Source organism: Panthera pardus, unplaced genomic scaffold (assembly GCF_024362965.1).
Source record: "Panthera pardus isolate Hobbes unplaced genomic scaffold, ASM2436296v1 HiC_scaffold_11, whole genome shotgun sequence".
NCBI lineage: Eukaryota > Metazoa > Chordata > Mammalia > Carnivora > Felidae > Panthera > Panthera pardus.
Window position 1 is genome coordinate 47,975,825 of NW_026526666.1, and position 26,757 is coordinate 48,002,581.

The window sequence follows — 26,757 nt, forward strand, 5'->3', positions numbered from 1 at the left end:
AAAAAAAACATTAAAAAAAAAAGAAAAAGAAAAAAACGAATACAAAATTATAGATACATTATTAAGCATGAAGTTTAGTATGTAATCTTATTGTAAATAAGAAATCACAATAAATTTAAAAAATTTAAAAGACTGGCAAATACCACAAAGTCCATAAAAATTAACACACATCATTGATCACCTGCCTGACACACCTCTGTAGTAATGGATTTCATTTATGTTTTTTGGCTGCATATTTTTATCACTTCTTTGTATAATGAAAAATTTTAAATTAGTGTTTCTTCTGGAGAGAATAGGGAGATAATTCAGTATTTCCTCTAGCATGACTGATTGCATTGTTTTTAATGCTAGACAAATTCTTTTGGCTTCATCTATGAAAAAGAATCTTTTGAAAACTGTCAATGAAAGTGGTCATGTTATTTAAGTTTTTAGGATTACTGTAAAATTTGGAAATATTCTATCCAGTTTATTTTCCCTATGAGCTGTAGGATTTCAAAGCATTTCTACTTTTCTTTGAATCCACAGATCATTTCCCAGTTACTGTTGATGTAATGGAGTATTATAAATGCTGTCTTTTTCATGATTACCAGTATTTCATCTCAAACATCTTTCCCAGTATGTTCACATAGTTTATCCTTCTTCATTAATTGGATATCAAACAATGAAAGAACCTATTCAGTACTTTTATTTGAACTTTATCTCTTCCTCTTACTGAATTTTGGTGTCACCTGACAAATTGTTACTATATGCTTCTCAATGTCAGAATAATTTCTATTAATGTCATCACTCAACTTCACTGCATTTGAGTCAGGTTCTATTACCTTGTATCTGTATTTTCTCTCAATTCTTAAATAAAACTTAAAGATGATAAAATATGATACTTTTTATATAGCTCCCAACCAGGAAGCTATAATTTCCCATTTGTTTCTTTGAAACATTCCAAAATACCTTCAGAAGAGCAGTTAAAATGGCACAATTAAATTCCTCAACTTTTTCAACAAACTTTTTACATGCTCTAACTCTTAGAAAAAAATTCTTCAGATCCTTAAGATATCATATCTATCACATAAGGCTCAACCAACTTTGTAATAGAATGATCTTCCTGAGATTCTTTTTTTATTAAAATTTTTTAATGCTTATTTATTTTTGAGAGAGAGAGAGGCGTGACCAGAGAAGGGGCAGAGAGAGAGGGAGACACAGAATCGAAGCAGGCTCCAGGCTCCGGGCTGTCAGCACAGAACCCGATGCAGGGCTTGAACTCACAAACCCGCAAGATCATGACCTGAGCTGAAGTCAGACGGTTAAACGACTGAGCCACCCAGGCATCCCTACAATGAGATTTTTTCATGAAACTCTAAGTTGCATGTGTGTTTAAAATACCCTATTATGTAAAATACTCTTATCTATGAGATGAATCTGAAAACAAAGCTGTTGCAAAATACTAGGGTAGTCAACAATTTCAGTTACTGTCACAGCAGCTTTTTCTCTGACAAGATTAAGGAAATGAGCTGGCATGGCACATATTCTGCTTACTTATTAAAGTTTTTAAAGAGTGTTTGCAGCCCTTTGTCCCCACCTTTCCTAACAGCTGCAATGTCATACAATTTATGGCTAATGTTTTTCAGCAGTTAGTTACCATTTTCCAGAACTCACTTCATTTTTTTTTAAAGCCACAACATCTAGTTGGCTTTCAGTGAGCAAAAAAGTTAGAAAACACTCATCAGGTTTTTGTTGTTGTTAAAACAGTAAGGCCTAATAATTACTAATCAATCAGTGTCTTGTATCCAGTTTAGAAGCTAGAAAGATGAATTAATATTTGGTGTCCTTTTCTTCAATTTTGTTTACCATTTCATTTTTTTACATGTTTTCCCATTATTACAGTTAATTCTTTTTAAACTGTTTCAGATATGTCACTCTTACTTTTTTTAATCTTAACATTTCCCAACTGTTCACGTAAAAATGGATCAAATTGAATAGTTTGAAAGAAGCCAGCCTTTATTGTGAACTCTGAAGGGCAAATGTCTTTCACTTAAAAATTTAATAATCCTAATTACTTTCGTTAAGCTCTTTAAAATAATACTGAATGTTCTTTCTTATCTGTTATTCAAGACATTAGTGTAGAGGCATTTGTAATTGATTTACTTTTTCTAATTCAAGTACGTAAATATAGATTTCTTGTGCTCTATGGAGTCTTTGTGACTTTCAAGGGTTCTCATTATACACATCTGGTCTGGAAACTCGTCTGTTGTAAGTAATGACTGTCTTGTTAAAAATGGCTTAAACAAAACAATAGATGCAAGTTTTTAGTTTGGGAATAGATAAGCCACAATCTACAGTAGTTTGATCATTTTAGCTTATTTTCAGAATATCTGTTTGAGTCACATTCTTTCTATTTCATTTTCTGTTGGATTCTCTGTGAAGTTATTGGAAACAATTAAAAAATACACACACATTTTTGGTTAAACAGTATTAAAAGAAATTATGTCTTAGTGAAACAGACCATAATGAAAGATCGCAATACTTACTGAACCTCAGGGACTTCATCAATATAAAGCTGCTGCTAACCTTTGTTTTAGTTTTTAGTCTTGTTCCCCACCCTCAGATTTATGCCTGTCTCCTAAATCACCCCCTTCCTTTTCTAGGTTCACCTATTAACTCTCCACCCACTTCTACCATCTGGTAAAGGAGGAATCTTCCTTCTCCTGTACAGAATCTGTAAAGGAGAAATCAAAAAAGAAGCTTTAGTCTACAGGTCTCACAAAACACTGCAGTTCATGTGCGAACTCTCTAAGAAGTAGGATCTTCTTTGCAATCTTACCACTTAGTGGAGAAGGAATGTCTGTTGGAACAAAGCTACACATAACCCAAGGAAAAATGTTCATTCTCAGTGACAGTACAGTCTGAATCCTTAAAGAAGTCTGCCTATCTTCCATTGAATTATGCAAATTACATCATTAGGTGGAGCTGAGCATACTCCTCTTAATAGCTTTCTCTCTTAAAAAAGAAAAAAAAATGCTTTGTGATTATAGTTCTGGACTTTGTGAAATTTTTAGCCATGAGGCCCTTACTTTCCAAGAGAGGAGGAGCTATAATTTTATTTAATTCTCACAACTATTCAAAGTAGTTATAATTTTTACTCTTAAGAGTTTCATTTGTGGAAACTAAGGCTTAAGGAAGAAATACAAATTTCACATGGCCACACAGCTTGTAAGTGACAGAGCAAGGAATCAAATTCAAAACTATCTGACTTTAAATCTTCTATTCTTATCCAATGATGTATGGAAGACACCTGGTGCTAGCTCACAAAAGCCAATTATTAAGCTCTTAGGGCTTATTTGAATTAGTTGTTAAACATAGCCATTAGTAAAAATCAAATTATGTTAATTTACAATTAAATGAATGATTTGAAAACAAAGGTGATAAGTAGTCAAAACATATTACTTCCTCATTATTTAACTGTACTTGACTATTATCAGTGCTCTTGAGTTTATGTATGTCTTTCTGTATCTGCATAGCAAAACCCTGTGTAATGGTGGCGACCGCACATCTTTTTCCAAGTCCATATTCAATGATGTCATGTTTGTAACTTGAAGGTGGTTGTGAGGGAAATAGTTACATCATGAAAATTTGTAGCACCTCCTCCCTGACCAGGGCTGGTTTTTTAAATATTTACCTTTACACTATTTCTCATAACTGTTATACTGTCCTACCCTTAAACAGTGATCATTCCTCTCTATGAAAGACGCAATCCATGTGTCAGAGAATTGGTCTCATCACTACCATGTAATCCTCCACCCTTTGACCTATAGATGTCACATGGGCTAGGTAGGGTAGGTGAGTAAATGTTCTACTTCCTACAGTAATAGAAAAAGAATAAAGTCCACTCTCCTCAGAGTTCCAGATGCCCAACACATTAAATATATATCACTTACTTAACAAGTATCAGTGAAGTAATAGACTATTGTCCCTCTTAAATGAACTTTCTGAGCAAGGAAGGAATTTAATATTTAGAAAACAAAATTAAAAATTACAAAAGGCAGAACTTCTTGTTAAGACTACAGACAGCAAAACAGATATATTGAAGGATTTTAAAATCAACTCTGCCTGCAGAAAATTCAGATATTTAAGAATAACTAGCAGAATTTGGTCGAAAGAGCCTTTGATTCTCCTCTTCCCACCAATTATTATTTTGAATCTAATCACAAAAGCCAAAAGGAGCCAAAACCTTTACCCTCAATTCCCACTTGAACTTAACACAATTTATTTTGCATGAAGTCACATGCTTTGTATGCCCAGTGAAATAAAAGCTAAATTATCTTCCTCTGTTAATGCTATACAGTACTGTTATTCAAAGATATTTATGAAACTACTATATATTTTCAGATCTTGGCATATATGAAGCACCGCAACAGCCAAGTATTTAGTAATATATTCTAAGTTTTCGTCTAAATCACAAGTTTTCAGAAAACCATAGGTAAATATGAAAAGCAAAAGATAATATAAAATTAGAAAATTGCTTCATTAAGAATGAATCTTTGACACAGTTCCTTACTCTCCAATAAAGAGCAGCTATAAAGCATAGAATAACAACCCTGAAACTGAAAGTTTAGCTAAGGCTGTTTTTTAAATTGGCCTTTTTGGATGACAGGTCCAATTCTAGAAATTTCATAGAACCATAAAATTAGGAATACTGTCAAGAGGAATCATTTAGTTTACCTCATTAGACGAGAGTACATCCATACCAGCATTTCCCAAAGTTCCACAAGATGGCAACAGATATTACATGAAAAAAGGGATTAGTCCAATAAGCTTGAAAAGGCTTGAAAAAAAAAATTTTTTTTAAACCCGCTTTAAGCAGAGACCCTCTCTAGGTTCTGGGAGCCACTTTCTCCCATTGACCCTTCAGGTCTTAGGAAGGTAAACGTGCTGTAGCTGCTGGCTGCGGGATATTGTGCTACCTTTGCTGATGTTCCTAAACCTGTCCAAACCTTCATAATGTCACTAAACTCTTCTAAAATTACTCATTTAAGTGTATTAACTATTTCCTGCCAGGCCCCTGCCTGATAAACACCATCTCCACCATTGCCTCACACTCTTCTCTATTTTGGCTTAAAATCATCTGAGGCCATGAAAGTGAGACTATTCACACTGACTGGGATCATTTAAAGGCTACACAAGATCTCAGGGCTTCAACCCTTCTGGAAGATAAACAAGCACTTTGGTGACTGCTGTCAGTGGGTAAGCCTCACCAGCAGGAACAAAGAGAACTTTTAGCAGCTGTTCAATCCAGGCAATGTATGCCATTCATTGGAATGGAGACTGGATGACATCCAGAAATAGCCCCAGTCCCTGACATCTCCCAGGAAAAAGCCACAGAAAGTTCTGGCTTGGACAGAGTTTGGGGATCTTTTGATCCCAGTTCACATGGCCCCCTTTTCTTTCCTTTCCCATTGCATTACCATCCCCTGTCTAGTCTAGAGATGGGAAAATAATATAACTGTCCAATTTTTTTTCTGTTTTACAACATGGATTTTTGAACTTAAAATCAAAAATTGCTTCTTGGATTCTCTTATTTTTATCATTTCAGGACTGATGGGGAAGTTCCCGAAATATAGAAGAAATGCAATAAAGCATAAAGTGGAAGGAAATCTATCAATATATCCCCAAATGCATTTTCTTGCCACATAAATTTTGATAAGTTCTAGTTCAGAATGGTGGAGCCAGTGCATACGTACTTCCCCTGTCCTCCCAAAGTCCTCTTAAAATAATGCTATAAAACTATAAAAGGAATAAATTTATGAAGGCGACGAGAATATAATGGCAAGCTAAAGATTTTAACACATACCTTCAAAACCAAAGGCAAGTAAAATCAAATCAATAAAGAAATTATAATTGAGGGATCCAGAACTCAGGATATGCACAGGAGAAAGGTGCAATAGAGATAGGAGCTCTTCTCATAAGAAATCAAAACCTCTCCCTGAGTTGATAGGTAGAGAGACCAAGAGGAAGAGAAGAAAAGCTACTAGAAAGAAAGGCAAACTGGCTATCGCTGAGATATGCTTCAGGCAGGCCTGAAGCCTAACCTGCCAGTAGGGCGGCAAGCCTCAAATTTATCTTTAATCTCTCTAGTCTTGCAATAGCACTGAGGAATGCTTTGGGAGTGTTACCAATTACAGTAATTTCAAATGTTGGGCAGACAGGCACATAGCACAAATCTCTTGAGAGAGCAGGCATAAGGGACCAAGAAGGTATAAAACCACTGTATGTCAAGCTTAGTGCCCTGAAGAGTCATCACCCAGATCAAGTAGTATTATCAGTAGTCGGGCAACTTCACAGGGATTTAAGAGCAAGAGGATCGTCTCAACCAACCGATAGCATTGCTGTGTTTGCTGCACCGTATAGTCAGTTTGTGTGCAGTAGCTACGCCTTTTATATACTTAAAGGAACTTGTATACTGTGCCTTGTGTGTGAACAATGTTCTTCCAATTACAACACCATTCTATCTTGACTAACTGCAGAGTGGTATCAGGAGTGGGATACCCATGTGCACACACACACATGCACACCCCTCAAAGCAAAAAGTAAACATATAATAAACAATGAATATCAAATCCGACTCAGAGGAAGTATAATGGTTATAAATACAAGCTCTAGCCCCCAGCTGCCTTTGTGTAATATTATCTCTGGCCCTTACAAGATATGTGATATTAACCTTTTATACCTCAGTTTTCTCATCTCCAAAATGGGGACAATATTTCAACTCTCGATACACTTAAAGATCCTATGAGATTTCAGTGAGTTAAACCATGTAAAATCCCATGTACCTATAACATAGAAAGTATTTTAAATTATCATTTTATTACAGCTAGTTTAAAACAGGAGTCATTAAACATTTTCTATAAAAGACCAGATATTAAATATTTTAGGTTTTACAGGCCGAACATGATCCTTGTGTGTGTGTTTGTGTGTGTGCACGTGCGCATGTGTGTGTAACTCTTTAAAAATGTAATAACCATGTTTAGCTCACAAGCCATACAAAAATAGGCTGCAGGCCATATCTGGCCTAACTGTCTGCAATTTGCCAGCTCCTGTTTTAAAAGATTCTTTCACCTTCTGTTAAAAGAAGGAATATCCACCCCTTTTCTATTTAAAAATGTCAGCCTTTCATTGAGATTCAAAAATCACCTATTAAAAAAATGAATGAAAAGATAAAAGAAGGGGTACCTGGGTGGCTCAATCGGTTAAGCATCGTCTTAGGCTTAGGACATGATCTCGCAGTTCATGGGTTCGAGCCCCACGTCGGGCTCTGTGCTGACAGCTCAGAGGCTGGAGTCTGCTTCAGATCCTGTGTTCCCAGTCTGTCTCTCTGCCCCTCCCCCTCTCATGCTCTGTCCCTCTCTCTCTCAAGAATAGACACTGAAAAAAAAAAAATTCAAAAAATTCAAAAAAAGATAAAATTATTTCCCTCAGATTTGTAGAGTTAGAGAAAACAAGCACATTGCTAGACTCCTCCTTATCTCAGTTGGGCCCAGTCCAAGAGAATCATCTCTTCTAAATACAATTATGTCTATGAGAATAAATTATCCTCTTTTGATGACTTATGTTAACATTACAATTCAGTATTGTTAGGAATCATGTATCATCCTGTAAATGAGCTTATAGATGTCAATTTCAGGAGGGGTTATCAAATGGATAATACTGAGCACAGGGATAATATACAAGGCAATTTAAAAATGGATCATATTAAGAAAATATCAATAAGTCTAGTATTAAGAACATGGGAGAAGAATGAGCAGGGGAGCGGCCACATGTTGAATACTGGTATGACACAACACAAGTTGCCCCAGAACCCTGAAAGTAAGGTCCACAGTGTTTTGCGAAAGTGACCTTGAACGAACTTGTAGGACCATATAGGGCCCTCAAATGGCAACATCTCTCCTAAATGAGTTCTGATGCTAACTGGACATGCAAAATGAGGAGATCAACCTGAAAGTGTTTAATTTCCTGAGAATCTCTGTGGTGGTGAAGCATTTAGAATAAATCACAGAATCTTAAGAACAAATTTCTAATCAAAGCCAAAAGCAAGAAGCCCAATGCCTGGTCAGCCTGTCAAGATTTTAGGAAAGCCGTATTCTACACTTGTGGATCTTTTAAAGCTAAATTTATCAACTTACCAGAATAAGGACATCGGGGTTTTATCTTGGAAGGATTATTCAATTAATACAAATTACCAATTTGGAACATGTATGTATATGTGTGCATGGCCCCACGGTGTGTACATATGTTTATGTATATATACATGTATATGTATATATGTATGTATGTATTGGAAAGGATATTTGAATTGAAACTTCTGGTGATTAAAATTTGATAAACTCTGTTTTTATTTTATGTGAAAATAAAACGATTAAGAATGGGCCAAAATTTTCTGGAATTATTAGTAAAAGAATTATAGAATATTTAAATATAATTTAAGCATAATATTGAATATGAAATTCGTTAGAATACAATATGCTGTTGTCTATTTTGAATTGAGTCCTGTGAAACCATGTAGTGTTACCTGCAGAAATTTTTCCACTTGAATTTTTCAGATTTGAAAACATTCTGCAGATTCTTGGCATTCATTTAGATATGAAATCTGACATTCTTTCATTGAAAAATTCGACTCATACAATAATATTGAGCTAATAGTACTTGTATATATTCGTTGAAATTCATTACCTCAGCTGAGATAAAAAAATATATACACATATTGACTAAAGTACTCATGAAAATAAGAAATTAAAGGCTAGTTTTAGGTAAAATTTCAAATTCCACATGAAATACTAGATGTCTTCTGCCTATATATTCTTTATAATTTTTCAGGAAATGGGGTAGAATTTCTTTTACTTCTCATATTGTTTTTCCTCTAAAATGATGATAAGAGGGGCTGCTTTAAGTAGCCAATTCTAGGGTGCTTAAGGCATGGGATATAAATAGAATAAGAAAAGACTTCTAAATATGAGACAAAATGTGTTTTTGGCAATAAGTTACATTAAAACTACTGGAGAAAGAAAAATTAGATTTAAAAGTCTCATATTAGGGCTAAAAAGGAACTTTGTTAAATTCAAAATCCTCATAAAATTATTATCTTTTCCTTAAAAAGAAATTATATTCTCTGCTCTGTAACTCAAGTGGCTTCATCAATGTGCTGCATCCCCCAACCCTCATACAAAATACTAAAATCTTTACTTCTAGCCCCTAGATTTGATCTTTATTGCTAATTTTTTTTTTCACAAAAAGAGCTAGAGTTCCCTGGGGTGTGTGGCTGATTGCATTTTAAAAGTTGTAGAAACAAGGATGAGACCGAAGCATCTTATTGAAGCTAGAAAGCAAGAACTTTTATTTTTGTTTTTGTGCCTTCCTGTATCATGTAGGTATTTATTACTGTGTCTGTACAAGTGTAAAGTTCTAAATAAGTAAATAAAAGTATTGCTTACAATATTTCAGGTCCACATTATATAATAATAAGGTAGAAATAGGCCATTGGATGCACCATGGGTTCTCTCAAACCTGCAGTAAGAAACTTACCTGATAGGAAACACCATGGCAAATACTACCAGTGCATGGCCTGTGGAGTGAACATTCTCCTTATGCAAATGTCCATCATCCACTCATCTAGTTGTTCTTTGGCCTACTCCTGATGATCAAAGAAGTGGAGGGCCTCCTTTCTGTTCTTCTCAGCTCTATAAGCTTCCTGCTCCTTGGACACCCACAGAGAGTTTTGCAGTCTCTGGTATATCTTCAGTTATGTTATTGCTTCCCTTAGATGCTCTTAAAGCTCACACACACAATACCCATATTTTTGCCCACTAGGAAAGTAAAAAACTTTTAGAGTTGTCATTTCCATTGGTGAGTCAGTAAGGCAGTTTATTGGTTTTGTTTTGTTTCATTTTAAGTCATGATCTGTGGCATTCACCTCTTTCTGAGATGTATTTCCACCATACTGATTTCAAGCTACTAAGAGCTTAACATCTTGCTCACAAAATTCCTAAATACTTGACAAGCATACCTCATGTATGTGAGCTGTCTCTAACATACTACTGCCCCTGCCTTTATTCATTTTGCCTTATCTCAGCTTTTCTCTGTGGTTTTGCCTTCAAAAAAAGAAAAGAAAAAAGTCACATCTGGTTACATTGGGAAACATTATTTCCTATAAATTCACAGATCCCACTCTTTGCTTCTCCCTAAATTCTATTGTCCCTGTCCACACCCAGAGTTGGCAGTAGAGACCGGGTATTTCCTACTTATTTACAAAACTTGTACTCATGATGTATGCAAGTATTGATGGAAAGGTAAAGAAAGGGAAGGGAAAGGAATGGGAAAGAAGAAAAAGGAAAGAAGAGAGAAAGAGATAAAAGAAGGAAAGTGTATCATTCTCCCCTATCTTTTACAAACTTATTACTTGCCTTGTGTTACATTCTTTTTTTTTAATGTTTTATTGTTTATTTTTGAGAGACAGAGAAACAGAGCATGAGTGGGGGAGGGGCAGAGAGAGAAGAGGACAGAATCCGAATCCAGGGTCCAAATTGTGAGCATAGAGTCTGATGCAGGGCTCTAACCCACGGACCTCGAGATCATGACCTGAGCTGAAGTTAGATGATTTACCGACTCAGCCACCCAGGCACCCCATGTTACAGTCATTCTTGCACACAAATTATCACTTTCCCAAATAAAAAATACCTCAAGGACTTAACCTGTATCTCATTCATTTCTGTACCTCCTATGGCACCCAGCTCAATGGCTAGCTCACGATGAGATTTCATAATTGTTGGAAAAAAAAGGAATGAATGAGTAAAATAATTCACAAATAAAAATCATTAAAAAAGAAACGCTTGTTTCAATAACAAATTGCCTAAATAAGTAGTCAACATTCTGATTTCCAAATTTCCAAATTGTTTGCCATCAATTCTCCACCCATGTCAAGTTGGTATTGCCATCATCAACATACTCTTACTGTAGACCTATTGCCTTTGCATCTTCCTTCGGTAATGGGGAACACATACCTGATTGCCTTATTCTGTTTAAGGTAATGTTTGTGTGCTTCACTGAGATAATCACTCTTTACTGATAATAGGTCAACTATTTGTTGGAAGACTGGTGCTCAGTGTTAGTTTTTTTTCTTTCAGATAAAGAGGGCAGCCCTCCCAGCCCCATCCCCACCCCCCATGATGTGCAGCAAGACATGACTATCAGAATGAATTAAAATTAGGTTTTATTTATTACTCTTATCATCAAGGTACCATTGAGCGCTGTCTACTCATGACGATATCAGTTAGTTAAGTGCAGATAGTTCCGGTACTGAACTCTTTAAAATACTGTGCACATTTAACTCAACTTAGAAATTTTAAAATTGTTAAATAAAAATGAACTATTCTTTCAAAATAGGAAAAGAAGACTAGTATACCTTCTTCAGTATTGTTCACTTGTTTAAAGTGGCAGGTATGAATCTTAATTGGATGAACAAGTAAAATCACATTTCACTGTTGTCTGTAAATCATCTAATTTCTATTTTGAGTACCCAGTCCTACTGAGCTGGTGAGAGATTCAACCCCAATTATCCAGGCTTTCTCCCATACCCAGGTTTGCACTGAGGTTCTAAGGTCTCCAGGACCAGGTATTAGAACGTCAATCACTAAATATCTGTCCACATTGGTAACAGCTAGATTTTTCTACAACCACATGACCTTATCAAGTATACCACTGTGTCTTTTCCATGGCGTGCACAGGGCAGGGGACTCTTTAACAGGGCTATGATTCTAATCTACCTGGTTTATCACTTGGAGATTTCCTTTGAAGTCCTACTATACCCTCGGGTGCTTCCAGGGAGGAAATGAACATCCCCTCTGTTCAAGGACTGGCAGATCTCCCTCAGATCCAGAGAAAACTCTTTTTTCCTTGGAGAACTTTCTGTCTCTCCTGGTTTCACACAGCGATCCCAATTTCCTCTGTTTTCAAATTCTATTATCCTCGGTGGGCAAATAGAAGCCAAGAAACCCTGCCAAAAACCTTTTATGTGGCAAGAAAGTATGGAACTGGTTATCTGATTGGATGGAGGACAGAGAAGGGGAAAAATTCAAGGAGAAAAACAAACTTCTCAAAATTTCAATTAATAGATCAAAAAATTAAAAAAAAAAGTCCACACTGGCCAAATACCTATTAAACATTTTCCTTCTGCTTAGGAATATCTATATTTAGGGATTTCACTGTTTCAAAGAAGATGACCAAATTTCCTACCCTCCATTCTCTCTCTCAGAATGCTAGTTTAGTTATATTTCTGTCCTTCCTATCTACTTGCTCTTTTCCCAACAACGATAACATTCTTCTGAAGTAAAGTAGGCAACTGCCTAAGCAATATAGTTTAAGGGGTATTAGGAAGGTCCAGTCCCATTTGAGGATGCTTACTGCTCTGTTACTGATGAGCAACTACTGGTGCTGCCATTAGAAAACCCAGTGCTTCAGATTAAGGCATAGCTACTGGGTGCTTGAAAATAGTCCATAGATTCAACTAGTAATTTAGCACATAATTGCTGACAACTGATATATGCCAGACACTCTGCTGAACGCCAAGATGTACCATAATAGAAAAGCAAATATGGTTTCTCTGTCATGGAGTTTACAGTCTACTCATGACCAGAGACATGAGAAACCATTTCTAAATGATTATTAATTACAGCTATAAGGACTATGAAAGGAAAATGCAGGTATCTGTGAAAGTATGTAAACGAGGAACTTTCCTGATGAAGCAACATTTAGGCAAAAACTTAAAAAGGAAGTGACGAGAAGAATACTCTCAACTACAGCACACAGCATGTCTGGAGCAAATAAGCAAAATGTTGTTTAGATTTTTTTTTGAAACTGAAAAAAGACTCTGACAGCTGAATCCTAGAGGTAGGAGAGGGTACCTCCAAGAGAGTCCAGAAGGTGAGCAGGGGCTACAGTATGTAGGGCTGTGAAAATTGTAACAAAGCTTTTGGTCTTTATCCAAAAAACCCCTGAAGTGTTTTACTCAGAGCAATGAATGATCAGGCTGCTATTTAAGAATTCTGGCTGCCGTGCAGAGAATGAATGGGAGGGAGGCAAAGATTGAATACGTAAAACATTATGCCATTATCAGCTATTAGTATCCTAGTCTCTCAAATTCTTTCCAGGTAGCTGTTGATATAGGAGTGTGACAGTTAAAGCCCTAAGACTGAGTCCCTCATCTAGCCACATGCTTACCAAACTCTACCTTCCCTTTCCCTGTCTCCTCCCTTTTTCTCTTGCCTTTTTCTTTTATAACAAAGTCTCTGCCTGTTATGTCAGCTCCATCTCCCAGATCCCTGTTTTAATCAGGGAAGTTTGTAAACTCTCACACCCTGCCTGTTTAAGCCTCATCTCTCTTACCACTCGTGCCCTATGACCACGGACTGGAGTCCTGCCCCTGAACTCCAGTCTAGGGCGTGGAGCTTTGTTATCTGCCAACAGATTCACCTCAGAATACCTTCTGTAGCAGTGCTGGTTACCCTGCTTCATGCTTTAAGACACTCCCTAAACTCTATGTCTCGCTATCCCTACTGACTCCTTCTTCATTAGATCTACTTTCATTTCTTACTTCATTTATCCCAACATCTCCCTCTATCAGTCTTGCTTCCCACCAGTGCCTTGGCTCACACTTTCTAAGACAAAGATGTGGCTGTGTCATCTCCCTCCCTACGGTCCTTCAATGGTTTCACATTTCTTACAAACTGCAAACTCCTCACCTGTTGTATCAGGCCCTTCAGAACTGGACTCTACTTACATTTTCAGTTCTGTCTCACACACTCCCCCCTTTGGACTTTATGCTCCAGTCACCCTTAACTTGTTTAAGAGCTGGATTAGGAGCTGGACCAGCTGGGGTGCTTACCCAACTGGAGCATATTAAAAATATTGGGCTTATTAACTTGGTCCCCCAAGTTTTGTTTAACTGGTGAAATTGACACTGCTGTTGTTCTTGGAAAAAGGAATCAGCATTCCCAAATGTAAATAAAAATATTCTCCTTGTCCCCCAGACATATTGACTTAATAAGTATTTCTGCAAAACATAGAGTAACAGTTGAAAGTTGGCAGTAAGTTAAATTTCTAACACCAAATAATATGTGACAAGGTGATATTTATCAGGGATGAGCAATTTATTTTATTATCTAAATTCTACATTTTTAGTAACACCTCCCAAGAAGTTCTCCGGTCCAAAACACACACCAACCAAAGAAAAGAAAGAGAATGGGGAACATTTCACTGAATAATCCCACAATATTGACTCTACTTTGACCCAGCTGAAGTGAATAACTAAGTGAATGTGTTTTGCATATAATTTTTTGTAATAGAAAAATCAATGTCTTCCTGGCCTCAAGAAATAAATATCGAACAAATAGTTTTTAAATATCCATTTTAAGAGGTGACAAGATGTTGGCCTGCCTAACAGGCTCTGATTCTCAGCACTCTGCTGCAAGTCCCTGTGTTTAACTCTCTCTGCAACAAGCCTCATTCCCTCAAGCTATTCCCTACACAGCTTAAATAGCACTTCTTTAAGGGGGCATTCCATGAATCACAGCCTGAGATAGGTCTCTATACTTTCTATCTTCCCACAGTTATCACTTTATTGTGTATCTATTCTTCTAGACCTTGAACTACTGAAGAAGGACATTCTTTGTTTTGTTAGCTTACATATCCCAAACACCTAGACCAGTGCCTAAAATATAGAAGACCCTCAATAAATATTAGATGAATACATGAATGAATAAATACATGAGTACAAGAGTACTCTATGGTACAGTTCCCTGATTCCTTGCCTGAACTGCCCTTGTCATTTATCACAATGGTGTCCAGTTACCATATTCTGCTCGAGGCTGTGTCTATGAACTGAATTAATGACTGATCTAGAATTAACTACAGCTGCTACCACACATATACCCAGGCACATGACAGTTTTAAACAATGGGTATAGAAAAAGTAAATGCTAAGAAACCAAACACCATGAATTGTCTTCATAATTTTGTTTCTGACCAAAGCTCCTCACATATCTCCCCAGTTTTCATAGGGAACTCCCCAGACATCAGGAAAATAGTTTAGTTAATGAAGTCTCAGCTCTACAACTCCCAAAGGACTGTGGATAGGGTAGCTCAAGTGAATTCAAAGCTACAGACAATATCAGGCTGAGATAGCTGCCTAAGAAATTATTGATGGAGTATGGAATAAGCAGTTTTCTCCTGGCTGACATAATCACTCCAGAGTTGCAATAAGCTTGCTTACTATATTCCAGGACATTGTGTTGTCTTTTGCAAAAATTTTTTAATTTAGAAAACATGAAATCCTTATAAGGTAGATGCAACTATATTATACCCATTCTATTTATGAGAAAGGTGAGGCCCAGGAAAGTTAAACAAATTGTCCAAGATCACCTAGTTAGGGAATGGCAAAGCCAGAATTCCAAATGGATCTAACAATTCCAGTAAACAAGCTGGTTTCAACAATCAAAATGAGTTAATAAGGAAATATAATTCTTTATTTTGGGTTCTTTTCAACTAGCCCTTGCATGCTCTACTTTTGGTGTAAATAACATTTCTTTAAACAGAAAAATATTGTCTTATTCTGTTTACATCTAAAATTCATTAAGAGGGGCGCTTGGCTGGTTCAGTTGGTGGAGTATTCAACTCTTAATCTTGGGTCGTGAGTTCCAGCCCCAAATTGGACGTAGAGCTTACTTTAAAAAATAAATTAATTAAATTAAATTAAAATGACTAGGAAGCATTCAGAAAAAAAAGTCTAAGCACATGACTTTGAATTCATTCTATAAAGTATATGAAAAAGAATCACTGAAAGATCTTTCCATTATTTTAGAAATAAATACATTTAAAATTTTCCAAATTATTATTATTCATAATGGTTTTGTTAATGAATTGGTAATACTATGGTTAGGGATAAAGAGCTCATGAACTATGTAAGATTCCACGGGGAGAGAGGTCAGCATATTGGTTGAAGGGGAAAATAAATTTAGAAGAGGCTGGCAATAATACTGACTAGTGGAAAGAAGTATTATGGTGGCCATGGGAAGACAGAAGAGATACTGACCCCAAGAAAGGTTAAATAGGGTTACCTTTCTTCCTTGAGACCACTGAGAAAAATGTGGGGCACATGAGGTTAGGGAGGGCTAAGTTTGAAATCTAGTCTATGCTGACATACAACCTGTGCCATGAGAAACAAAGCCAGTGAAAGTAAGGTTGATAAAGCTATATTTATTGAGCATTTAGTATATGCCAGGGTCTATACTAGGCTCTTTACATGGTTGTCTACATATTTAAAAGGGAGAGAGTTCAAAATAAATGAAAGACACAGTTTTGGGTATCAAAGATGCTTTCACTTAAATTACAAAGAAAAAATATTGTTAAAAATAATTTAGACCTTTACCACCAATAAATTTGTGTGGACTTACTGTATTTCTAATATTTCATGAGAGGTTATGAGAAGCTAAAATAAAAAAGGATACTCTGACATCAGAGGGCCATATAATCTATGAAGCAATTAAATCTGATGAACATAAAATATAGTAATAGTTCAGTAAAAGGATAAACTTGTATGGTTTTTAGGACCAAATGGGCCAGGCAGGACTTGATCTGTATCTTAGAAGAATAAGAATCAGATGGATGGTGGCAAAGGAGAGACCTTTAGACCAAAGGCATCACATGAGCAAAACAACACAGAGGAAGTTCAATGTGACTTACTACAAGCTGTAAAATTTGCCTAATTGGGATTTAGGGTGACATTTGGGGAGAAATGAAAAAGAGACCTATAAACTGAAATATTATTATGGCAAGCCCTAAAACACTTTAATGGATTAAAATCTAAGGAACATGAACTCCAGATAATCTTTGCAATCTCTCTGTCACTCTATCTCACCTAAATCCCACCCAGACACTGACCTCATAGCTTTCTATCTATATTCACTGCTAGCTCCCAATAGCTTCATGTCCAAGGCTGCTTAACAACCCCAATTAGGACTGAGACAGGTGCAGAGGCAGTTCCCCCTCTCTTTGTGGATGAAAAGTGATGCCCTGAAGGAGACGTCTTCCATAATAACAGCATCCCCTCATACTATGGCACACCCCACGCTTGCAGCAGCTTGCCTTGATCTCAGGGCCTGCCTCCTAGAGGAATTTGTGGACTCCACTCTGTAGAGTCCAGACACATGAATGTGAACTGTGGGTTTCATCAGCCTAAGATGTAAGATGTAACCTGGTAAGCATAGCTCACCCATAAATCCAGCCCATGGCTGTCATGATCTCCACAGAGAGTCTCTGTAAATAGAGTGTTCTGTACAAGCAAAGCAGTTTTCTCTCTCACATTTAGTGGTGGGATGAAGGACATGTTTTCCAAAGATAGAATAATGTGAACTTGAAAGGCTGGACTCCACTATAACTTGGCACCCTTCCTGCCATAACAGCAAGCCACCTCTGTCAAATGTGCTGAGTTGCACATCAACAGTAGTAATTATGTGGGAAATGGTGTTCCTTGAAGCCACTGTAGGCTGTCATAGTAAAAGATAACTGAAAACCTGAGCACTGTTAGATGGTGAATTTGTCACTCTAAGTAGGACAATGCCTAATGGTGATAAAGAAAATGAAGCAAATACCTGACATTAAATCTCTTTTATGATATTTTCATAGAAATTGGAGGAACACCTACATAATCCTAAGCCTCAGAAAGGAACATGAAGAGAAAAATATAGTCCTTAGTGACATGGACTTTTATACTTGGGTGAGATGTTCAGGATCATTAATAACAACTTCCTTTCCAGGTGAAGAAATTAAGACTTAGATAAGTTACGAGATTTGACCCAAGCTCATACGGCATTCAGAAGCAGAGCACAGCTTTTTGGATGATGTCCCAAATAGCTCACCTTTTTCCAATAACGCCATGCTAAAACAATAAAGATTTTTAGTCCACAAAACAGTAGGACATATATTATTATGTTTGATCTTTACTGCAACCCTATGAGAGTAGTGTAATTATCCCTTTTACACAGATCCAAAACCCAAGGCTCAGGAAAATCAGCTGACCTGTCCGAAGAGCTCATGGAAAAGGTGGGGATCATACCAGCATCCTTTGCCCAAGATACTGAGTCAGAACATGCTGTCTGTCTAGCAGACGGAATTCCATAGACATCTCCTCTCTATGTCTCCATTGAACCTATGCAAGAGACCGTACCTATTAAAGGAGGCAGTTTTTCATCATTTTATTCAACAAGCTGGTACTGAGTACCTTCTACATATCAGGCAATGGTCTACGTCACAGAGATATAGCAGTAAGAATATTGGACAAGGTCACCACTTTCATGGAGATAGATACTATACCAAAAGCATATGGGGGATGGAAATAAGTTCTATAAAAGAAAAATAAAGTATGATAAGAATATAGAGAGGGGCGCCTGGGTGACTCAGTCGGGTAAGCATCCAACTTTGGCTCAGGTCGTGATCTCATAGCTCATGAGTTCAAGCCCCCCATGGGGCACTGTGCTGACAGCTCAGAGCCTGAAGCCTGCTTCGGATTCTGTGTCTCCCTCTCTCTTTGCCCCTCCCCCACTCATGCTCTGTCTCTCTCTCTCTCAAAACTAAATAAACATTAAAAAAAAAAAAAAGAATTTAGACAGTGATTACCCGTCACCCAGTGGCCCTATTCCAACCTGAGCAAATCAGCAGCACACAGATCTTCTTTTTTTTAAGTTTTTCTTTAAATTCCAGTTAGTTAACATACAGACTAATATTAGTTTCAGGCATACAACTTAGTGATTCAACACTTCCATTGAACACCCAGTGCTCTTCACAACAAGTGCACTCCTTAATCCCCATCACCTATTTCATCCATCCCCCTGCTTACCTCCCTTCTAGTAGACATCAGTATATAGTTCAGATTGTATATACAATGATCTGTAAGCAATAGTAACAAATCCAAGTTTATAGATCCTTAGTAGTCCACAGCTATATTCAGTGTTCTGGGGGAAAAAAAAAATAAAAGCATAAGTTGAATATTTACTAAAGACTCTAGAGGCTATTTTTTTAAAACTTTTAAGACAGATTAAAACAAGTCTGTGGAAGCACAGACTAGACTGAATTTTAAATCCTGAGTGACAGATATACATGTCATAAAGATGGGGGCTCCAATCATTACTTAATAAATACAATTTGCCTAGTAGAAAGAAAATGAATCCTTCCAAAAAATTAGAAATTATACAAAGCAGTCCTTGTCCATGATAAGGCTGTAATTCAGCATTCATCTTAGGACAAAGCAGAGGGAATTTTTGCCCTAGTATCTCTCAGAAACAAGTTTTGCCTTCTCAGCATTAGGGCAGACTGCTCCGGAAAGACTCTAGGCATGTCCTTATTGCCGTTTGTATGTTGGCTCTGGGTAAACCTGAGTAATCACTAAAATATGTATCCTTTATCACCTTCTAAAGCCTTTCCAATCCACATGAGTGCCCTTCCTGTCCCAATATTTCAAGTACCCCATGGGGTTCTGGCTGCCCACAACCCACAACTGTGGTAACCTTCCTGAGGCTGTTCTCTTCATTCGCAAGAGCTTCCTTAGAGAAACAACAATTAAACACCACAGAAGGTTCTTTACATATGTTGTATTATTTACTCCTCAAAACAACCTGATGAAGTAAACACAGCTATTTTCATTTTGCATATGAAGAAACTGATGTTTATGGAGATGAAGTATCATGCCTGTGGTCACACACAGTCTCTTTCTCCTAATGTAACATACTAAGTGACCAGCTAATCTAGTAGGTGAATGGGTAAGATCTATATTTTTACCATATTTCAATATCTTAAAGACAATAATAGAATTATGTATGAACATTGCAAAGAACTTCATTGTTTACAAATTCCTTGCACATTCAATATCACAGTGATGAGTCAACAAGGTAAAGAAAACATGAGTCTTCATCATCCTCAAAAAAAAAAATAGGTTTCTTTGTAGCTGTAAAATCCTTAAAAATTTAGAGTTTATAATTTTTAAACTTTGGTTAGTGTCAAAAATAATGGAAGTGTCAGTTTGTGTGCTTGGGATTATTTTCCTGAGAATATTGCTATGTTTATCCTTCCCCTAAAATTAGAAACTCAGGCTCTGACAAGCTTGTTTATGGTTAAATGATGAAAAAAATAGTTTGTGTTTAAAATACACAATAGGTTACAATACTACCCAAAGCTATCTATACATTCAATGCAATCCCAATCAAAATTGCACCAGCATTCTTCTAGAAGCTAGAACAAGCAATCCTAAAATTCATATGGAACCACAAAAGGCCCTGAATAGCCAAAGTAATTTTGAAGAAGACCAAAGCAGGAGGCATCACAATCCCAGACTTTAGCCTCTACTACAAAGCTGTAATCATCAAGACAGCATGGTATTGGCACAAAAACAGACACATAGACCAATGGAATAGAATAGAAACCCCAGAACTAGACCCCCAAAAGTATGGCCAACTAATCTTTGACAAAGCAGGAAAGAATATCCAATGGAAAAAAAAACAGTCTCTTTAACAAATGGTGCTGGGAGAACTGGACAGCAACATGCAGAAGAATGAAACTAGACCACTTTCTCACACCATTCACAAAAATAAACTCAAAATGGATAAAGGACCTGAATGTGAGACAGGAAACCATCAAAACCCTAGAGGAGAAAGCAGGAAAAGACCTCTCTGACCTCAACCGCAGCAATTTCTTACTTGACACATCCCCAAAGGCAAGGGAATTAAAATCAAAAATGAACTATTGGGACCTCATGAAGATAAAAAGCTTCTGCACAGCAAAGGAAACAATCAACAAAACGAAAAGGCAACCAATGGAATGGGAAAAGATATTTGCAAATGACATATCGGACAAAGGGCTAGTATCCAAAATCTATAAAGAGCTCACCAAACTCCACACCCGAAAAACAAATAATCCAGTGAAGAAATGGGCAGAAAACATGAATAGACACTTCTCTAAAGAAGACATCCAGATGGCCAACAGGCACATGAAAAGATGCTCAACATCGCTCCTCATCAGGGAAATACAAATCAAAACCACACTCAGATATCACCTCACGCCAGTCAGAGTGGCCAAAATGAACAAATCAGGAGACTATAGATGCTAGAGAGGATGTGGAGAAACGGGAATCCTCTTGCACTGTTGGTGGGAATGCAAACTAGTGCAGCCACTCTGGAAAACAGTGTGGAGGTTCCTCAAAAAATTAAAAATAGACCTACCCTATGACCCAGCAGTAGCACTGCTAGGAATTTACCCAAGGAATACAGGAGTACTGATGCATAGGGGCACTTGTACCCCAATGTTTATAGCAGCACTCTCAACAATAGCCAAATTATGGAAAGAGACTAAATGACCATCAATTGATGAATGGATAAAGAAATTGTGGTTTATATACACAATGGAGTACTACGTGGCAATGAGAAAGAATGAAATATAGCCCTTTGTAGCAATGTGGATGGAACTGGAGAGTGTGATGCTAAGTGAAATAAGCCATACAGAGAAAGACAGATACCATATGTTTTCACTCTTACGTGGATCCTGAGAAACTTAACAGAAACCCATGGGGGAGGGGAAAGAAAAAAAAAAAAAAAGAGGTTAGAGTGGGAGAGAGCCAAAGCATAAGAGACTCTTAAAAACTGAGAACAAACTGAGGGTTGATGGGGGATGGGAGGGAGGGGAGGATAGGTGATGGGCACTGAGGAGGGCATCTTTTGGAATGAGCACTGGGTGTTGTATGGAAACCAATTTGACAATAAATTTCATATATTAAAAAAATAAAAATAAAAAATAAAATAAAGTACACAATAGGTTAGAGATAATTAGAAGCTGGTCAACATTATCTAGCTTATGAAATGTTTTGATTTCTAGTATTGTCAAATCTTATCTCCCTAGATAGGTTAACAATCGTTCAGCTAATGCGGTTTTAGAACTCATTTAATCCTCACAACAACCAGAAGATGAGAATTATGATCTTAATTTTACAAATGAGGACACTTGGGCTCCAAGAAGTAAACCAAATTCCCAGGGGACAGAGTCATCATTTGGACTTAGGTGTATCTTTCCCAAGGTTTGTTCTCCTAAACAGTCCAAGGCTTTTTATGTTCCTTCTTCTTCCTACCAAAGCACAAGCCTTACACATAATCTGACTTTATATGTCTCCAAGCAGCGCTGGGGGTATCCAAGTCTAGACACAGACCAGTTTCTGTCACAGATGAACAACAATACCAGACATTCAGCAAAAGGCACTCACAGAAGAGATGAATACTTAGACCATCACTTTGACAATCCAAAAACATTTTAAATATTAAGTGCATTCTGATGCGCAGATGAATCATACTCTTGGCTTCGTATTAAAGTTAAATATCTTATCTTTGCATGATTTGTTCCAAAATTAATATGCTGATGATTCACAATCCTTTATAATATCACCTCTGGCCTACCATTTTTCACCACTGTATTATAATAGAAATGGTCTCTCTGGGTTAAATCATGTAAGTGTGGAGGAAGGTTGTTATGGTCTGCATAAATAGCACTCAGTTATTTTTGAAGAATTATTTTTCTCCATCTGTTCAAATCTATGTTTGTTACTCTCAAAGAGGTAACATTACCTACCAGAATTCCTGCCTTTAAGGGACTTACTTAGTTCCCTCCCTGACCCTTTATTAAATGATCTGGATCTGTTTTACTGCTTTAACAAGTTTTGTCTGACTGTTGTTTTAGTCACCCAAAAAATTATAAACGAAGATTTTTTTAAATACTGTACAGATTGCACATGGGGAGGCTGGCAGTCTTCCACACAGTGTTCATTCTCTGCAGCACAAATTGTCACCACAATAGAGAGCCTAAAACAAAAGCCAAATGCTGCATGAGGAGTGCTTTTCCTCCTGAAAAAATTCCAACATTGGGGAGCATACTTTCCTATGGATGCACACATATAATTTCCATTATTGTTAATGGGAGCTATACATGCATAACACCCATTACTGCTAATGGGAGCTAAGTGCACACACAAGGGTAGAATACAGTGAAATCTGTCTTAGAAAATCACCCAAGAGACTAGCAAAAATCAGTTGCCTGGTAGAGAATGGTTTTAAATTAAAAGCAGAACAGAACTGAACTTGAAACCACAGGGGAACTATTTAAACTTCAGGGAGCAGTGGGAATTGGCTTCTCTCTCTTGCTCTATTCCAGTATCTTGTTTTCTTCATCCATGTTCTTGATGAGAGCCAATGACCTTGTGATCTCCTAAAGAGATTATCTGAAAATGAATTTCACACCTCCATTGATTCAAATGGTAGACTTGGGAATCTTTTGGTGGGGGAAAGAATACAGCTTCTAGATGATTACATCACAGCACATGCAAAATACAAGTCACATGGTATCTTTAATGACAGTTAATGAACCAGGATGAAAACAGTAAAGCAATATTATTATGGCAATTTATATCGATCATTCATTAAACATCAAAAACATCTGTTCTACTATAATGCTATTGTAAAAGCCAATGAAAGATAAACCAGAAAGTGATTTCCATCTACCCAAGTGGCCTACCACATTGCAGGGCTTTGGAAACAGACTATTCCTATGGTATCTTAAAATCAAAGGATTTTGTTCTAGTCTAGTCTCTTCATTTTGAAGATAAGGAAATTGCAGAAGAAGCAAGTGTTTTTCCCAAGGTCACAGAGTACTAAAGACAGATCTTAGACCCAGAATTCAGAATTTTTCTGACTCCAGATCCAGTGGTTTTAATGTTCAGTAGCCTAAAGATTCCCAAAAACTTTCATCTCTTTTGGTTTTGCATTCATCTCTGGGGACCAAATGCACAGATGGGTAGATGAGTTGCAAACCCCAAAAGGGATGATTGGGAGCTCTGGAGAGATGGGGACTAAATGTTCTGCATGTTACTCAAGTGATTGTATGCTCCAGTTATTTCCAAAAATAGTTTCAAATACAACTCTCAACAAGTGCTTTATTTTAAAGAGGGAGAAACAAAATAGGCAGAAGAAGTGGAAGGTTCATTACTTCATGTTTAGAAAAGAAGAATGGGAATATTGTGCTTAGAATGACTTCTGTTCAATCTCCCACTTCCTAGCTATTCTTCTAAGACTGTAATTACAGAGCATCAGCAGTAAAGTCATTCTCACATCATCTGTGTCCCATACGAGACACATATAATTTTTGTTATTCTTCCTACACAGATGTTCCCAGTTGGCCTTGTTTTGACCTGATTCTCCCACAAATGGTCAGGAGCAGATAGAAAACAACATTGGGAACTGCTTGCAAGAGCTGTCAATTTATAAAGACACATAACTTCTCTCCTGCTCTCTCCCAATGAGGGTGTTCTCTGCTGCCTTGGCTGCCAGTCCCCTGCCCCTCACAGTTTGCATATTAGGCGTAAGAAAATCAACTGCCCAGTGTAAGACCCAGAAATGATTGAATTTCCATTCCAACCCAGATATTCTACATACCCTGGTTTATGATTTTACAATGAATATAATCTTTTCTGTGTACTTCTTTCAGATCAAGAGCCCTGCTGATCTAAGCCACTAAAGAGGGGCAGCTTGATCAGGGGGGTCTTCCCACAGCTGGCCAGTGTCAGTCTAGTGATAAATTTCAAGCAGAAGGGATAAAAAAGAGGCAGAAGAGGATGAAAGAAAAAGGAAGGGCAGGCAAAGAATGTGAAATGGAGAGTGGAGGGAGGAAGGAAAAGATGGGGCAGGAAGACAAAGGATAAAGAGAAAGAAAGGAGAATAGAAGAAAGGGAAAGCAGAGAGCAAGGCACCATAGTGTTTGAGATGGCCCTGCATGAAGCTGGTGGGTGGGAGTGAAAACAGCAAAGATTTTGGAGCCTGAAATGACTGGGTTTTACTCTCAGCTTGGCCTTTATTCTACATGTGATGTTGAACAATCTAAGTAAACATGCTGTTTCTCAGCTTCCCCATCTGTCAGAGAAGGACAAAAGGCTGCCCATCCTATTTTGCAGGGTTGTTGTATGATGAAATAATGTATGAAAATGCTTCATAAACCATAAAGAGCTGTGATACAGGAATCCTATGATTCTGACTGTTTAATAAAACAGATGATCAGAGAAAAAAGTCATACTAAAGGGACCACCTTTGTCCAAGTATGAGAATATATCTTGATGGTCTTTGAATATCAGCCTAACTTTCTCTGAGCACCTTCACCCCTACTCTGTCTTTATTCTATGACAAAAGCAACCAAATGGAGACTGAAAACTTGATGCAAAAAAAAAAAAAAAAAATCAGTCCACCCTACCATGCTAATGGCATGCAATTTGACAGAACTCTTTCAAAAGTCATATGGAAGGAAAGATCCTCAGCTAAAACTAAGGGTCTTGGATATGAATAGAAGCTATTTCTGATGACTCTACAAGAAACCAATTTTAGTTCTACGGAGACATGATTACAGGCAGGGACATACAAAGGGCCATGACTCAACCCAGTAGTTGATGCAGAGAACCAAAAAGCTGTTCTAAAGGTGCATAATTCTCACTGACTTCCTTCAGATCTTTGCAGAAAAAGAAGAAAGGTAATTCATTCTCTGGAATCCTGAAATGATATGTTTTTGTTATATGTGTGACCTATATTACAAACTAAATTTTATTGAAATTCTTTTGTGTACACGATATATTTTCATTGTGTATTCATTTTCTTTTCCCTCCAGCTAACTGTAATCTCTCTGAGGGCAATAACTGTGTCTTTTTTTTGTTGTTGCTATTAATCTCTGGGTTCTCACATAGTACAAGGCATATAAGGAGTTCAATAAATATTTCCTTAATTTTTACATATGTATTTATTTACCTACCTTCAATAGATTACAAAATCATGTAGACATAAACCAACTTATATATGCATAAACCTGCGCATAGCTTACATATTAAAAGAGTTGTATAATTGATTGGTTGTATAATTAATTAATCTGAGTATAAAAAAATGTCCACAAAGCCAACTACAAAGAATAATTTATGCTAAACAAGCACAAATTCAGGGCAAACAGTTCTAGAACATCTAATAATCATGTTCCTAAAATTCATCTTATAACTCTTCAAAAAGACAAAGAAACAGTGGTTTGGTCTTTACACACATATTTGGGGATAATATCTTGTGAAGAAATGTTGAGATAATTGTCTTGTTTCTAAGAAACATTGTTTCTTGCGATTCTGTTTAATGGTTTACTTTCCATAATTTGAAGTTGACATTTTTCCTTTCATTAATATTAACACTGCATAAACTATGTGACTGCTATTTATTCACCTATTTTAGAGAAATTAAAAATAAATGTTCTCTTCTTGTAGGAAGACAGCACTATTGCTTCGCTCTTAGCTTAACATGGTTTAGTGAAAGGACTACTAGTTAAAAATCAAAAAACTTGGATTTGGGTCCCAGCTTTAATGTTTTGTTCACATGTAACTTGACAAGTTGTTAATTTTGCTAATCTTGCTGACTCTCCACTTCTTATCTGTAAAATGGTGGAGGGGGAGGTTGCAAGAATCTAATCAAATATCTGATGTGACTGTTTTCCACCACAAAATACCACAAAAAGGTTCATTAGTAATGGTTATTAGCAAAGATACTATTTGCATATACTTACTGGAAAGTTAGGAATTCAGCATCCAATATTTCTAATGCTTATAAAAATTATGCATTTTAGG

At 36.9% G+C, this 26,757-nt stretch overlaps 1 long non-coding RNA gene across 2 annotated transcripts in view; it reads right to left on the bottom strand.

Moving 5' to 3' along the window:
* LOC109266682 (uncharacterized) overlaps nt 1-2,593 on the bottom strand; it is a 38,432-nt gene extending 35,839 nt beyond the window's left edge. For both annotated transcript variants that reach the window (XR_002079816.2, XR_008419141.1), the window contains exon 1: nt 2,526-2,593. This is a non-coding gene — a long non-coding RNA (uncharacterized LOC109266682). The remainder of the gene's footprint in view (nt 1-2,525) is intronic.
* Nucleotides 2,594-26,757: the final 24,164 nt, after the last annotated feature.